The sequence below is a fragment of the Somniosus microcephalus genome, chromosome 32 (genome assembly GCF_052327205.1).
Source record: "Somniosus microcephalus isolate GS21.2 chromosome 32, FLI_Smic_1.0, whole genome shotgun sequence".
Lineage (NCBI taxonomy): Eukaryota > Metazoa > Chordata > Chondrichthyes > Squaliformes > Somniosidae > Somniosus > Somniosus microcephalus.
The window spans coordinates 5,304,867-5,318,747 of record NC_141018.1 but is presented as its reverse complement, the minus strand read 5'-3'; positions in this window follow the sequence as shown (position 1 = coordinate 5,318,747).

The window sequence follows — 13,881 nt, the reverse complement described above, 5'->3', positions numbered from 1 at the left end:
GCGGCAATCGCGAGCCGCTTGTTGAGCGCGATGGGAGGCGCCTAGCTCGGGTGTGGCGGTGACTCACCTCGGTTCAGAACGATAAGGCCCGCCCACACATGCACCGATTGGTCGACCGTCAGGTCACCGAAGCGTAGGATTGGTCAATCGTCCCGTCACTCGACTGTAGGAGGGCCCGCCCGCACACGCCAGGAACCTGGCGTACGATTGGTCGACCTCGAGGTCACTCTGTCGCTAATGAGCGGATAATGAGATGCTAATGAGCGGAATTTTGAACGTTTTTGGATACAGCGGGCGCGATTTTTGTCCGGCCGAAACGTAAATACGCTTATGACCGTTTTGGAACAGTAAGCTTTCTTTCGACGTAACGCACGCGGTACGCTCTATAACTTTTGAGTGCATAGCCGCACAGACACACACTGAAGCACAGACAGACAGACAGACAGATAGACAGACAGACGGATGTATCCGTTTATATATATAGACTAGCTGGAGTGCCCGGCGGTGCCGAGGCTTTTCGAGGGCATGTTGTTGTTGGAAGAGAGAGAGCGACTGGGGGGAAGAGAGAGAGCGACTGGGGGAAGAGAGAGAGCGACTGGGGGGAAGAGAGGGAGGGGGGAGGGGGGAGGGGGAGGGGAAGAGAGGGAGGGGAGGGGGAGGGGAAGAGAGGGAGGGGAGGGGGAGGGGAAGAGAGGGAGGGGAGGGGGAGGGGGAGGGGAAGAGAGGGAGGGGAGGGGGAGGGGAGGGGGGAGTGAAGGGGGGAGGGGAGGGGGGAGGGGGAAGGGAGGGGGGGAGGGGAGGGCAGGGGGGAGGGAGGGGAGGGCAGGGGGGAGGGAGGGGAGGGCGGGGGGGAGGGGGTAGGGGAGGAGGGGAGGGGAGGGGGGAGGGCGGGGGGGGACAGGAGGGCGGGGGGGACGGGAGAGCGGGGGAGGGGAGGGAGGGAGGGAGGGGAGGATGGGGGGAGGAGGGAGGAGGAGAGAGGAGGGGGAAGAAGGGGCGGGGAGGGAGGGGAGGAGGAGGGAGGAGGGAGGAGGAGACAGGAGGGGGGTATAGGAGGGAGGGGGGAGGGGAAGGGAAGGGGGAGAGTCCACAAGCCCCCTGATCCCTGTCCCCCCAAACTCCCGAGCCCCCTGATCCCCACCCCCCGAACTCCAGAGGTTGGCCCCCCCGAGACTCGCCCCCCCCCCACCCACCCACCAAGCACCGAACTCCGGAGGCGCGATCTTTGGAGCACCGGCCTCCCGAGCTGGCTTCAAGATTGCGGCTGTGCGAGACGGCCCGAGGGCCCGGTTGCCAGGGTAACCATTGACGCTGACCAAGCCCCGCCCCCCCGGCCGAGCCAGAGAGAGAGACGCCGCGTCTCAGCTGCACCAAGGCCGAGATCTGCACTCTCGAGAGCCCCACCCCCCCCCCGCCGAGTCTGAGCGCGGAACAGAGTCTCACCTGCTCCTGCTGCGCGTGCACCCTGACCCTCGTGGCTGACGCCGTTGCCCCGGGTAACGTGACACCGGGGGGGCGGGGGGGGGCGGTGAGGAGCTTAGCAGCAGCCCAGTTACCTAGCTCGGGCCTGGCTGGGCAAGAAAGGCCCAGGCTTTCAGGCCTAAGAAAAAAACGGGCAAAGGTAGGAAAAGAATGTTCAGGTTAGATAAAATATTTACAAATGAGTGATTTATTTTAAAAGAATTTAATAAATTGAATTTTATTTTGCTGGAAATGTATATTTGAAAAGAAAGACGCAGAAAGCAAGAAAAGAATGGAAGGCAAGATGGCGGCTACTCACCTCGGTTCAGAACGATAAGGCCCGCCCACACACGCACCGATTGGCCCGGCGGCACACGCCAGCAACCCGGCGTACGATTGGTCGAGCTCGAGGTCACTCTGTCGCTAATGAGCGGATAATGAGATGCTAATGAGCGGAACGTTAAGGTTTTTCGGATACCGCGGGCGCAATTTTAGCCCGGCCGAAACGTAAATATGCTTAAAACCGTTTTGGAAAGGTAAGCTTTCTTTCGACGTAACGCACGCGTAGGTACGCCCTGTAACTTTCGAGCGCATAGCCCTAGCCGCCCAGACGTGCACCTGCAGACAGACAGAAGGACAGACAGACAGAAGGACAGACAGACAGAAGGACAGACAGACAGAAGGACAGACAGATCGACCAGATTTATATATATAGATAGATAGCTGGAGTGCCCCAGCGGTGCCGAGGCTTTTTCGAGGGCATGTTGTTGTTGGAAGAGAGAGAGAGAGCGACTGGGGGGAAGAGAGAGAGCGACTGGGGGAAGAGGGAGAGCGACTGGGGGAAGAGAGAGAGCGACTGGGGGAAGAGAGAGAGCGAATGGGGGGAGAGAGAGAGCGACTGGGGGGAAGAGAGAGAGCGACTGGGGGAAGAGAGAGAGCGACTGGGGGGAAGAGAGAGAGAGAGCGACTGGGGGGAAGAGAGAGAGTGACTGGGGGAAGAGGGGGGAAGGTGGGGGGAAGAGGGGGGGAAGGGAGGGAAGAGGGGGGAAAGAAGAAGGGGGGAAGAGGAGGGGGAAGGGGGGGAGGGAGGGGGGTGAGGGGAGGGGGAGGGGAGGGGGGAGAGGGTGAGGGGAGAGAAGGGGAGGAGTGGGGAGGGGGGAGAGTAGGGGGGAGGGGGAGGGGGGCAGGGGGAGGGGAGTGGAGAGGAGGGGAGGGGAGGGAAGGGGGGGAGGGGGGGAAGGGGAGAGGGAGAGGGAGAGGGGAAGGGGGAGGGGGAAGGGAAGGGAGGGGGGAAGGGGGAGAGGGGGAGGGGAGGGAGAGGGGGAGAGGGATGGGGGAGGGGGGGATGTCCCCGAGCCCCGCCCCCCGATGTCCCGTGCCCCGCCCCTCCCGAGGCCCGAATCTCCCGAGGCTCGCCCCCCACCCCCCCCCGATCGCCAGAGGCTCGCACACCCCTGATCTCCCGAGGCTCACCCCCCCGATCTCCCAAGGCTCGCCCGTCCCCCCCCCGATCTCCCGAGGCTCGCCCCCCCCGATCTCCCGAGTCTCGCCCCCCCCGATCTCCCGAGGCTCGCCCCCCCCCCGATCTCCAGAGGCCCGATGTCCCGAGCCCCGCCCCCCGCCCGAGCCGGCTTTAGGAGCAGAGAGTGAGACCCCGCCCCCCGCACGAGCCGGCTTCAGGAGCAGAGAGAGAGACCCCACCCCCCGGCCGAGCCGGCTTCAAGAGCAGAGAGAGAGACACCACCGCGCCACCTAACGCGTGAGGCCCGGCCAGACTCAAGTCGCGCGCGCTCTCTCCTGTCCCACCCGCCTTTACTAACATGGCGGCGGTGGCGACGCTCGGCTCAGGCCCGCCCCCTCCAGCCTTCACAAAGATGGCGGCAATCGCGAGCCACTTGTTGAGCGTGACGGGAGGCGCCTAGCTCGGGCATGGCTGGTCAACAGACGCCCAGGCTTTGAGGCCTAGAAAAACGGTGAAAGGTAGGAAAATAATAGAGGTTAGACAAAAGATTTACAAATGAATTAACTTTTTTTAAAACAATTTGTCTTTTAAAAGCAACTTTTTTTTTGCTGGAAATGTAGATTTGAAAAGAAACACACAGAAAGCGGGAAAAAGAAATGAAAAGTTTGGAATCAAGATGGCGGCAACTCACCTCGGTTCAGAACGATAAGGCCCGCCCACACAGGCACCGATTGGTCGACTGTCAGGTCACCGAAGCGTAGGATTGGTCAATCGTCCCATCACTCGGCTGTAGGAGGGCCTGCCTGCATGCGCCAGGAACCCGGCGTACAATTGGTCGACCTCGACGTCACTCTATTGCTAATGAGCTGATAATGAGATGCTAATGAGCGGAATTTTGAATGTTTTTTGGATACCGCGGGCGCAATTTTTGTCCGGCCGAAACGTAAATATGCTTACGACCGTTTTGGAACGGTAAGCTTTCTTTCGATGTAACGCACGTGTAGGTACGCTCTATAACTTTCGAGTGCATAGCCGGACAGACACACACCGAAGCACAGACAGACAGACAGACAGATCGTGCCGTTTATATATATAGATAGATATAATCAGTGGGATGTTTTTTAACATTTTATTTAAAGTTAAAGTAGTGTTTTGGCAGCCCATACTTTTCATGAGTTTGACAGCTCTTACTGTCAAACTCATGAATGAGTTTCCCCTCCCCTGATTGGCTGCACAGTGCTCACCTGATCCCAGCCGGCACATCGCACTAACTACGCCGCTGGATCAGGTAAGCACAGCGTGCCAACAGCTGAACCGGGCCAGTGACAGGAAATGCAAGCAGGCCCGGGCTTCAGATGTCGGCGCGCAGGGTGAGTGCTGATCGGGGGCTTGCACGCGCGGCAAGCCCCCGATCCTAATTTCAGGGCCAATGAGTAGACTGGGCCTTTATTCTCTGGAGTTTAGAAGAATGAGAGGTGATCTCATTGAAATATCCAACATACTTTAAGGGATTGACAGTGTAGATGCAGGGAGGATGTTTCCACTCGCTGGGGATTCTAGAACCAGGGGTCACAGTCTCAGAATAAAGGGGCGGCCATTTAGGACTGAGATGAGGAGAAATTTCTTCACTCAGAGGGTGGTGAATCTTTGGAATTCTCTACCCCAGACGGCTGAGGGGACTCAGTCGTTGTATATTCAAGACAGGCATCAATAGATTTTACAATATTAAGGGAATCAAGGGATATGAGGATAGTGCAGGAAAGTGGAGATGAGGAAGAATATCTGCCACGATCTTATTGAATGGTGGAGCAGGCGCGAAGGGCTGAATAGCCTAATGCTGTACCTATTTCATATGCTCTTATTTTCTTATACCTTGAGTCACTTGTTGTTCAGTCTCTGAGGGACATTAGTGAACCAGCTGTGTGCTTATGACAATCCGATAGTGTTATGCTCACCGTTATTGATCTCAGTTAATAATGCCAGGATATTTAATTAAAGGATTTCAAATATCATATGCTGACATGTTGGTATTTGAACTCACGACCCTAGATCATTAACCCATCGTGCACCCTCCATAAACATTAACTCATCCAAAAAGACCTGCTATCCACATCCTAACATGCATCGTGTCCCGGTTCAGCACCACCCCTTTTGCTCGTTGAGCTGTATTGGCCCCTGCTGCAGTTAAGCCTCGATTTTTAATTCTTAATGTGCAACCATCCCTATCCCTGTAACCTCCTACAGCCCTACAAATCGCCCAGGTTTTTCTCTAATTCTGGCCTCGTCTGTACGCCTATTTCAATCGCTCCACCAATGACGGCCGTGTCTTTTGCTGTGTAGGCCCTAAACCTCTCCACGTCTCCACTCTATAATCTCCTTTAAGACGCTCCTTAAAGCCAAACTCTTTGGCCAAACTTTACTTGGCTCGGTGATGCATTTTGTTTGATAATGCTCCTGTAGACCGAAGCCAATGGGCCAGAAATTCAGGTCCCCACGGGTGAGTACGCGCTGGGTACTCACGCGTAGGGCCAACAAAAGTGCCGGTTTCGTGCATGCACTGCGCATGCGCTGGAAAACAGAACTTCCGTTCCCTTGAAGCCGGAGAGACAGCACGTACGCCTGGAACTCCCATTTTTTTTCCAGGTTTCTCCGGTAGGGTAAGTCTCCAGGAGCTACGGTTGTAAAAAGCAGTCGCAAGGCCTGCTTTTTACAAGGTAAGTGGTGAATTAAGTAAAATTAAAACATTTTTTCCACAGTTTTATTATTTTTAAATACTTTAAAGAAAGGTAAGTTTATCTTTAGCCCCATTAAAAACTGTAATTAAGTTTTTCAAAAATTTATATTATTGTTTAAATTAGTTATTTTATGTAATTTATAGTTATTTTAAAAATGTGATTTTTAAAAAATTTATTAGAAGTTTTAGTTATGTGTTGGGGCCGATCTCTATGCATAGATTTGACAGGTCTTCCTGTCAAATCTATGAATAGAGATTCCCTGCTACGATTGGCTCTCAATGGCCCACGTGATCCCAGGGGACGCTTCGAGCTAACTGCGCCCCTGGGATACGCAAGCACTGCGCGCCGGCAGTTGGAGGAGGCCCATGATCGGAATCCCACGTGGGCCCACAGCAGAACGGCCGGCGCGTTAGGTAAGTGCAGGTCGGGGGCTTGCACCCGCGGGAAGCCTCCGACCCGAATATCTGGGCCATTGTTTTTGATCCTCACAACCAACTCCGTTCCCGAGCCACTGACTCCATCGATCTCCCTGACATCTGTCTGAGGCAGATCCACACTGTTCGCAACCTTGATGTCATATCTAACCCTGAAATGAGCTTCCAACCACATATCCGTGGCATAGCAAAGACCGCCTACTTCCACGTCTGTAACATCGCCCGTCTCCTCCCTTGGTTCAACTCATCCACTGCTGAAACCCTCATCCATGCCTTTGTTACCTCTAGACTTGACACTTCCAAAGCACACCTGGCTGGCCTACCACATTCTACCCTACGTAAACTTGAGGTCATCCAAAACTGGGCTGCCTGTGTCCTAACTCGCAGCAAGTCCCGTTCACCCATCAGCCATGTGCTAGCTGACCTACATTGGCTCTCGGTTAAGCAAGGCCTTGATTTTATAATTCTCATCCTTGTGTTCAAATCCTTCCAAGGCCTTGCCCCTCCCTATCTTTGTAACCTCCTCCAGTCACGCAGCCGGTCAAGATATCTGCGCTCCTGTAATTCAGGCCTCTTGAGCATCCCTGATTATAATCACTCAACTATTGGTGGCCGTGCCTTCTGTTGCCTAGGCCCGAAGATCTGGAATTCCCTCTCGAAACCTCTCCGTCTCTCTACCTTTCTTTACTCCTTTAAGACTCTCCTCAAAGTCTCCCTCTTTGATCAAGCATTTGGTCACCTGACCATTAATACAACTGCGCCCCGGGATACATTTTACTAAGCTAAAGGACTGGACAGACTAGATGCAGGAAGGATGTTCTCGATGGTCGGGGAGTCCAGAACCAGGGGTGACAGTATAAGGATAAGGGGTAAGCCATTTAGGACAGAGATGAGGAGGAATTTCTTCACCCAGAGAGTGGTGAACCTGTGGAATTCTCTACCACAGAAGGCAGTAGAGGCCAATTCATTAAATATATTCAAGAAGGTGTTGGATATATTTCTTAAGGCTAAAGGAATCAAGGGGTATGGGGAGAAAGCAGGGACAGGGTACTGAATTTGAATGATCAGCCATGATCGCATTGAATGGCGGAGCATGCTCGAGGGGCCGAATGGCCGACTCCTGCTCCTATCTTCTATGTTTCTACATAAATACATGTTTTTGTTGTTATTGTTCTTAAGCACCTTGGGACGATTAACTACTTTAACAGTGTTTTACAGGTACAATTGCTTGATCAGTACTACAAGTCCTAAATGTCACAGACGAGTTTGCTTACCTTTAGCGTCTAGAAGATCTTTCAGCTTGCGTAGTTCTGTAGGTCAAAAGTCAGTTGTGAGACAAAGGTAGCAACAATTCTTGATGGGCCACAGCACACCACAGGCTGGACTGTTCCTGCTGCCCTTATACTCCGCGGCTTATGTACAACATTGGCCCAGAAATTCGGGTCTCCACGGGTGAGTACGCACGGGGTACTCACCCGTAAGCCCAATGGAAGAGCCGGTTTCCTGCATGCACTGCGTGGGAAACCGGCACTTCCGTTCCTCTGAAAGAAGGGGTTAAGAGTTGGAATGCATGTGCAGGAGAGGCAGCGCGTGCGCATCGAAGTTACGCTTTTTTTGCAGGTTTTCCCGCGAAGGTTAATCTCCAGAAGTTAGACATGTAAAAAGCAGTCGCAAGGCCTGCTTTTTACAAGGCAAGTGGTGAATTAATTAAAATTAAAACATTTTTTCCACAGGTTTATTATTTTTTAATACTTTAAAGAAAGGTAAGTTTATTTTTAGCCCTGTTAGAAAATAAAATTATTTTTTTCAAAAATTTAAATTATTGTTTAAAATAGTTATTTCATGTAATTTATAGTTTATTTAAAAAATGTGATTTTTTAAATAATTTATTTGAAGACTTAGTGATGTTTTGGGGCTTATAATATTTATAAATTTCACAGGTCTTCCTGTCAAACTTATGAATGACGCATTCCCTGCTCACGTGATCCCAGGGGACGCATCGAACTAACTGCACTCCTGGGATATGCAAGCACTGCGCGCCGGCAGTTGGAGGAGGCCCAGGATTGGAATCCCATGCGAGCCCACAGCACAACGGCCGGCGCGCTAGGTAAGTGCAGGTCGGGGGCTTGTATCTGCGGAAAGCCCCCGACCCGATTTTCTGGGCCATTGACTATTTCAGTTGAATTGAATATCTGGCGGGAGTATAACAGGTGGCTGATGCAGTACTGCCCATATAGCATTACTGTCCTAGAGGATTTCCTGCCTCCTGGAGTCTGAGAGCATTCGACCCATTGATTCGGATCCCGGATGGATGTCTGACACCACAATAGGGACATGGGACATAGAAACCAAATACAAAATTCTGCGGATGTTGGGAATCTGAAATAAAAACAGAAAATGCTGAAAATACTCAGCAGGTCAGGCAGAACTTTTGGAGTGAGACACAGAGTTAATGTTTCGGCTCAATGACCTGTCATCGCAATGGGAAAAATAGAGATTTAACAGATTTTAACAAGTAGAGAGGTAGGGAATAGTGGGAGTGGAAAATGAATTTCTGTGATATTGTGGAAAGCATCAGTGATTAAATATTAAAATGGGTGAGGTTAGAAGGCAAAGGGGGTGGTAATGGAATAATAATGGAACAAAAGATTGGTCTAGAGAATTTAAAAAGGGCAAAATTAGTATCATTACCAGCAAGTGTTGTCCAAAATAAATGGTAGCCTTGGTAATGTTCTGAAACTGTTGAACTCAATTTATGTCTGGAAGGCTGGAGAGTGCCTCACCGAAAGATGAGCTGCTCTACCACGAGCTTCCTTGAGCTTTATTAGAACAGTGTAGGGTGCTGCGGAAAGAGAGGTCAGGATGGGAGCGGGACAGAGAATTAATAGGACAAGCGACCGGAATCTCAGGCTAATGCTTGCGGACTGAACGGTGGTGTTACACAACACATCATCCCTTTTAGAAACATATAAACATAGAAGATAGGAGCAGGAGTAGGCCATTCGGCCCCTCGAGCCTGCTCCGCCATTCAATGAGATCATGGCTGATCATCCAAACTCAGTACCCTGTCCCTGCCTTCTCTCCATATCCCTTGATCCCTTTAGCCTTAAGAAATATATCCAACTCCTTCTTGAATCTATTTAATGAATTGGCCTCTACTGCCTTCTGTGGTAGAGAATTCCACAGGTTCACCACTCTCTGGGTGAAGAAATTCCTCCTCATCTCTGTCCTAAATGGCTTACCCCTTATCCTTAGACTGTGACCCCTGGTTCTGGACTCCCTGACCATCGGGAACATCCTTCCTGCATCTAGTCTGTCTAGTCCTGTTAGAATTTTATAAGTTTCAATGAGATCCCCTCTCATTCTTCTAAACTCCAGCGAGTATAAGCCCAATCGACCCAATCTCTCCTCATACGTCATTCCTGCCATCCCAGGTATCAGCCTGATGAATCTTCGCTGCACTCCCTCCATGGCAAGAACATCCTTCCTCAGATAAGGCAACCAAAACTGCATACAATACTCAAGGTGTGGTCTCACCAAGGCCCTGTACAACTGCAGCAAAACATCCTTGTTCCTGTACTCAAACCCTCTTGCTACGATGGCCAACATACCATTTGCCTTCTTAAACGCCTGCTGCACCTGCATGCTTACCTTCAGCGACTGGTGCACAAGGACGCCCAGGTCTCGCTGCACTTCCCCTTCTCCCAATCTATTGCCATTCAGATAATAATCTGCCTTCCTGTTTTTGCCACCAAAGTGGATAACCTCTCATTGATCCACATTACACTGCATCGGCCATGCTTCTGCCCAATCACCCAACCTGTCCAAATCACACTGGAGTTTTTCGGCATCCTCCTCACAGCACACACGCCCACCCAGCTTTGTGTCTTCTGCAAACTTGGAGATAATGGCCCAGAAATTCGGCTCTCCATGGGTGAGTACACACGGGGTACTTACCCGTAGGCCGAATGGAAGTGCGGGTTTTCTGCATGCACTGCGCATGTGTGGGAAACCGGCACTTCCGATCCTCTGAAAGAAGGGGTTCAGAGGCCGAACGCGCGTGCAGGGGAGGCTGCGCGTGCGCCTTGAACTTAGGTTTTTTTTGCAGGTTTTCACGCGAGGTTAAGCCTGTCGGATTTACACATTTAAAAAGCAGGCGTAAGGCTTGCTTTTTACAAGGTAAGTGGTCACTTAATTAAAATTAAAACATTTTGTCCACAGGTTTATTATTTTTAAATACTTTAAAGCAAGGTAAGTTTATTTTTAGCCCTGTTTTTTTATAAAATTATTTTTTTCAAAAATTTAAATTATTGTTTAAAATAGTAATTTAATGTAATTTGTAGTTTATTGAAAAAGTGTGATTTTTAAAAAAAAATTATTTGAAGGTTTACTGCTATTTTGAGGCCCGTAGTATTCATAAGTTTAGACAGGCCTTCCTGTCAATCTTATGAATGGGCTTTTACCTCCTCCGATTGGCTGCCCATGGCTCACGTGATCCCAGGGGACGCATCGCACTAACTACGCCCCTGGGACACACAAGCACGGCGCGCTGGCAGCTGGACCAGGCCCCGGAGCGGAATTCCACGGGGCCCTACAGCTCAATTGCCGGCGCGCAAGGTAAGTGCAGGTCGAGGGCTTGCACCCGCGGGAAGCCCCCGACCCGAATTTCTGGGCCATTACATCTAGTTTTGACAGTTAATCACTCCTGCCTTCCACCACATTACAGACCTTCCACTACATCTTTGTTCTGCTCCCTTTCACTGCCTATGTACTTGGTTAAAACCCGTTACATCTCGGATTCCAGTTCTGACATAAAGGTCATCGACCTGAATCGTTAACTCTGTTTCTATCTCCACAGATGCTGCTTAACCTGCTGAGTATCTCCAGCAATTTCCGTGTTTCAAGTATTAAATAGCTCAGTGCTGTTTCTAAGTCATGTTCAATGATTTGAAATCAAATTACTCAGAGTCCGGGGACGGGACACACTTACTAATACTTTTATGATTGCGAGACACCAATTTCTCAGCTGTATTCACAGAATCACAGAAACCCCACAGTGCAGATAGAGGCCATTTCGGCCCATCGAGCCTGCACCGACACACATCCCACCTGATCCCCGTAACCCCACGTATTTAATCCCCCGAACACTAAGGGTCAATTTATCATAGCCAATCAACCTAACCTGCACATCTTTGGACTGTGGGAGGAAACCGGAGCACCCGGAGAAAACCCACGCAAACACGGGGAGAATGTGCAAACTCCACACAGACAGTCGCCCGAGGCCGGATTCGAACCCGGGTCCCTGGCGCTGTGAGGCAACAGTGCTAACCACTATGCCACCGTGTATTATTAAAATTGCTGCAGTTTTCCATTCTTACGTGTGTCAAGTAATACATTTCCTTGGAGAAAAAGCTTAAGTTACATTCCACTGCGAGATTGCACTGGTTCATGTAATACATTTATTTTGCGATTATGCAAATGATTTCAACGGAAATTGGAAAACTCTTCAACCAGCGCGATTTCAAGCACATTTTGGGTCCAATTTTCTGACGGCGCCCTTCGTGAAAATGTTGACTCCAGAGTCTTTAAATTTTGTGGCAGATTATCAATTTTAAATTGAACTTTTACTAACTCCTTAAACATACTTCCAAAGAAATTGCAAATATACCTGCATTGGAGGCAGTTCAGAGACGATTCACTAGGTTAATTCCAGAGATGAGGGTGGTTAACATATGAAGAAAGGTTGAGCAGGTTGGGCCTATAGGCCTAGAAATTCAGTATAGCCACGTTCGGGGCGCTACAGTCGGGCGGCCGCTAAAGTTTGCGCCCGGCGCAAGTTCGCGCCACCTTCGCCGATATTCAGTCGCATCGCCCCAAGAGGTTGCTGCTGCGCCAAAACAGGCGATGCATGACTATCATTAGGCGCTAAGCCGGCGGTCCGGGGCGATACCCCCGAGGGCGGGCGCAGCGCAGGTGCGGCGAGTTGCAGATTGACGGCAGACACTCTGGCGCCGGTCAGCTCTTAAAGGGGCAGGGTGGATTTGTTTGCCTGCCACGCCCTGCATACTGCAGCCCTGAAGCTAGGCCTGACCACTTCTGCTTCATCTGTGCAACGCCCAGGGCTATGGAGAAGGCCAGGGAGAGAGCGCAGCACTTCAGCGAGGGCGACCTGAGGGTGCTGGTTGGCGGAGTGGAGCGCAGGCGCCATGTTCTGTTCCCTGAAGGTGGCAGGAGGCCGCTGCCCAGCGCCTACCGGAAAGCCTGGAGGGAGGTGTCAAACAGGGTGACCTCCAACAGCGTGGTTGCCAGGACTCCTGTGCAATGCCGGAAAAAGTTCAACGACCTCACTCGGGTTGTCAGGGTGAGTACCCTTTCCAGTGTCCTCCTCATCCCTGCATGTGCACCTCAGTTTATGGGCAAAGGGACCTGAAAGCCCTAATGGCCAGCCCTCATCCAGCAGCTATGGGACTGTCATGAAAATCACTTGCACATTCAGCACTTTACACACTGTACAAGCTAATCGACCATGGGAGGCAGTACAGCCAAGATCAGGGCTTCACACTGTCAGGGCTAGTCCACCATGGGAGGCAGTGCAGACAAGATCAGGGCTTCACACTGTCAGGGCCAGTCCACCATGGGAGGCAGTGCAGACAAGATCAGGGCTTCACACTGTCAGGGCCAGTCCACCATGGGAGGCAGTGCAGACAAGATCAGGGCTTCACACTGTCAGGGCTAGTCCACCATGGGAGGCAGTGCAGACAAGATCAGGGCTTCACACTGTCAGGGCCAGTCAACCATGGGAGGCAGTGCAGACAAGATCAGGGCTTCACACTGTCAGGGCTAGTCCACCATGGGAGGCAGTGCAGACAAGATCAGGGCTTCACACTGTCAGGGCTAGTCCACCATGGGAGGCAGTGCAGACAAGATCAGGGCTTCACACTGTCAGGGCCAGTCCACCATGGGAGGCAATGCAGACAAGATCAGGGCTTCACACTGTCAGGGCTAGTCCACCATGGGAGGCAGTGCAGACAAGATCAGGGCTTCACACTGAACTTAGAGGCCGTCCTTTCTCTTGCAGGCCAAGGTGGCACACAACCGTAGGAAGCAGCGTGAGACCGGGGGAGGCCGTCCTGACCTCAAAGAGCTCTCCGACCTCGACCAGCGTGTGGAGCGCATTATGGCAGGCCAGGTGATTGGCCCCGTCGCCAGTGGAGATGCCGACCCTGTTCTGGGCCCCAATGGTAAGGGCATCACCTTTTTGACCTCTCTCTTTCCACTTGCGCCTCAGAACAGCATCCTTTGCCACTGTCCGACCAATGCAGTGCATGGCAGCACTCATGCCTCCCTCGCTGCTGCCCTGTCCTCACTCTAAAGCAACTCTTGTGCCTCCCTGCTTTCAGCTGGTGAATCGCCAGGTGAGGAGGCGGGCCCTCAAGCTGCCACTGTCAGTGATTCAGAATTCGAGGAGGAGGAAGAGGAAGCCGGCCCATCAGTGCCACCCTCAGCCGAGGCAGCCCATGGCGATGAAGGGGACACGTCTTCCCTGGAGGGGAGCCGGGGGGAAGGGTCGGAGGAGAGTGAAGCTCCGGGGCCCAGCCGCCTGCAGCAACGCGGGAGGGGTGGGGAAGCTCGGCGGACTTCTCCCCAGAGGGTGAGTGTGGCCTCCAGTCCTGCGACGGTGAGCGCAGAGGAGGTGCGGCTCCTAGAGGAAATGGCCGTCCAGGCTGAGCGCAGGCACACTGAGCTCATGGCTGCAGTGGCAAGGATGCCTGACTCCATAGAGCCTCTG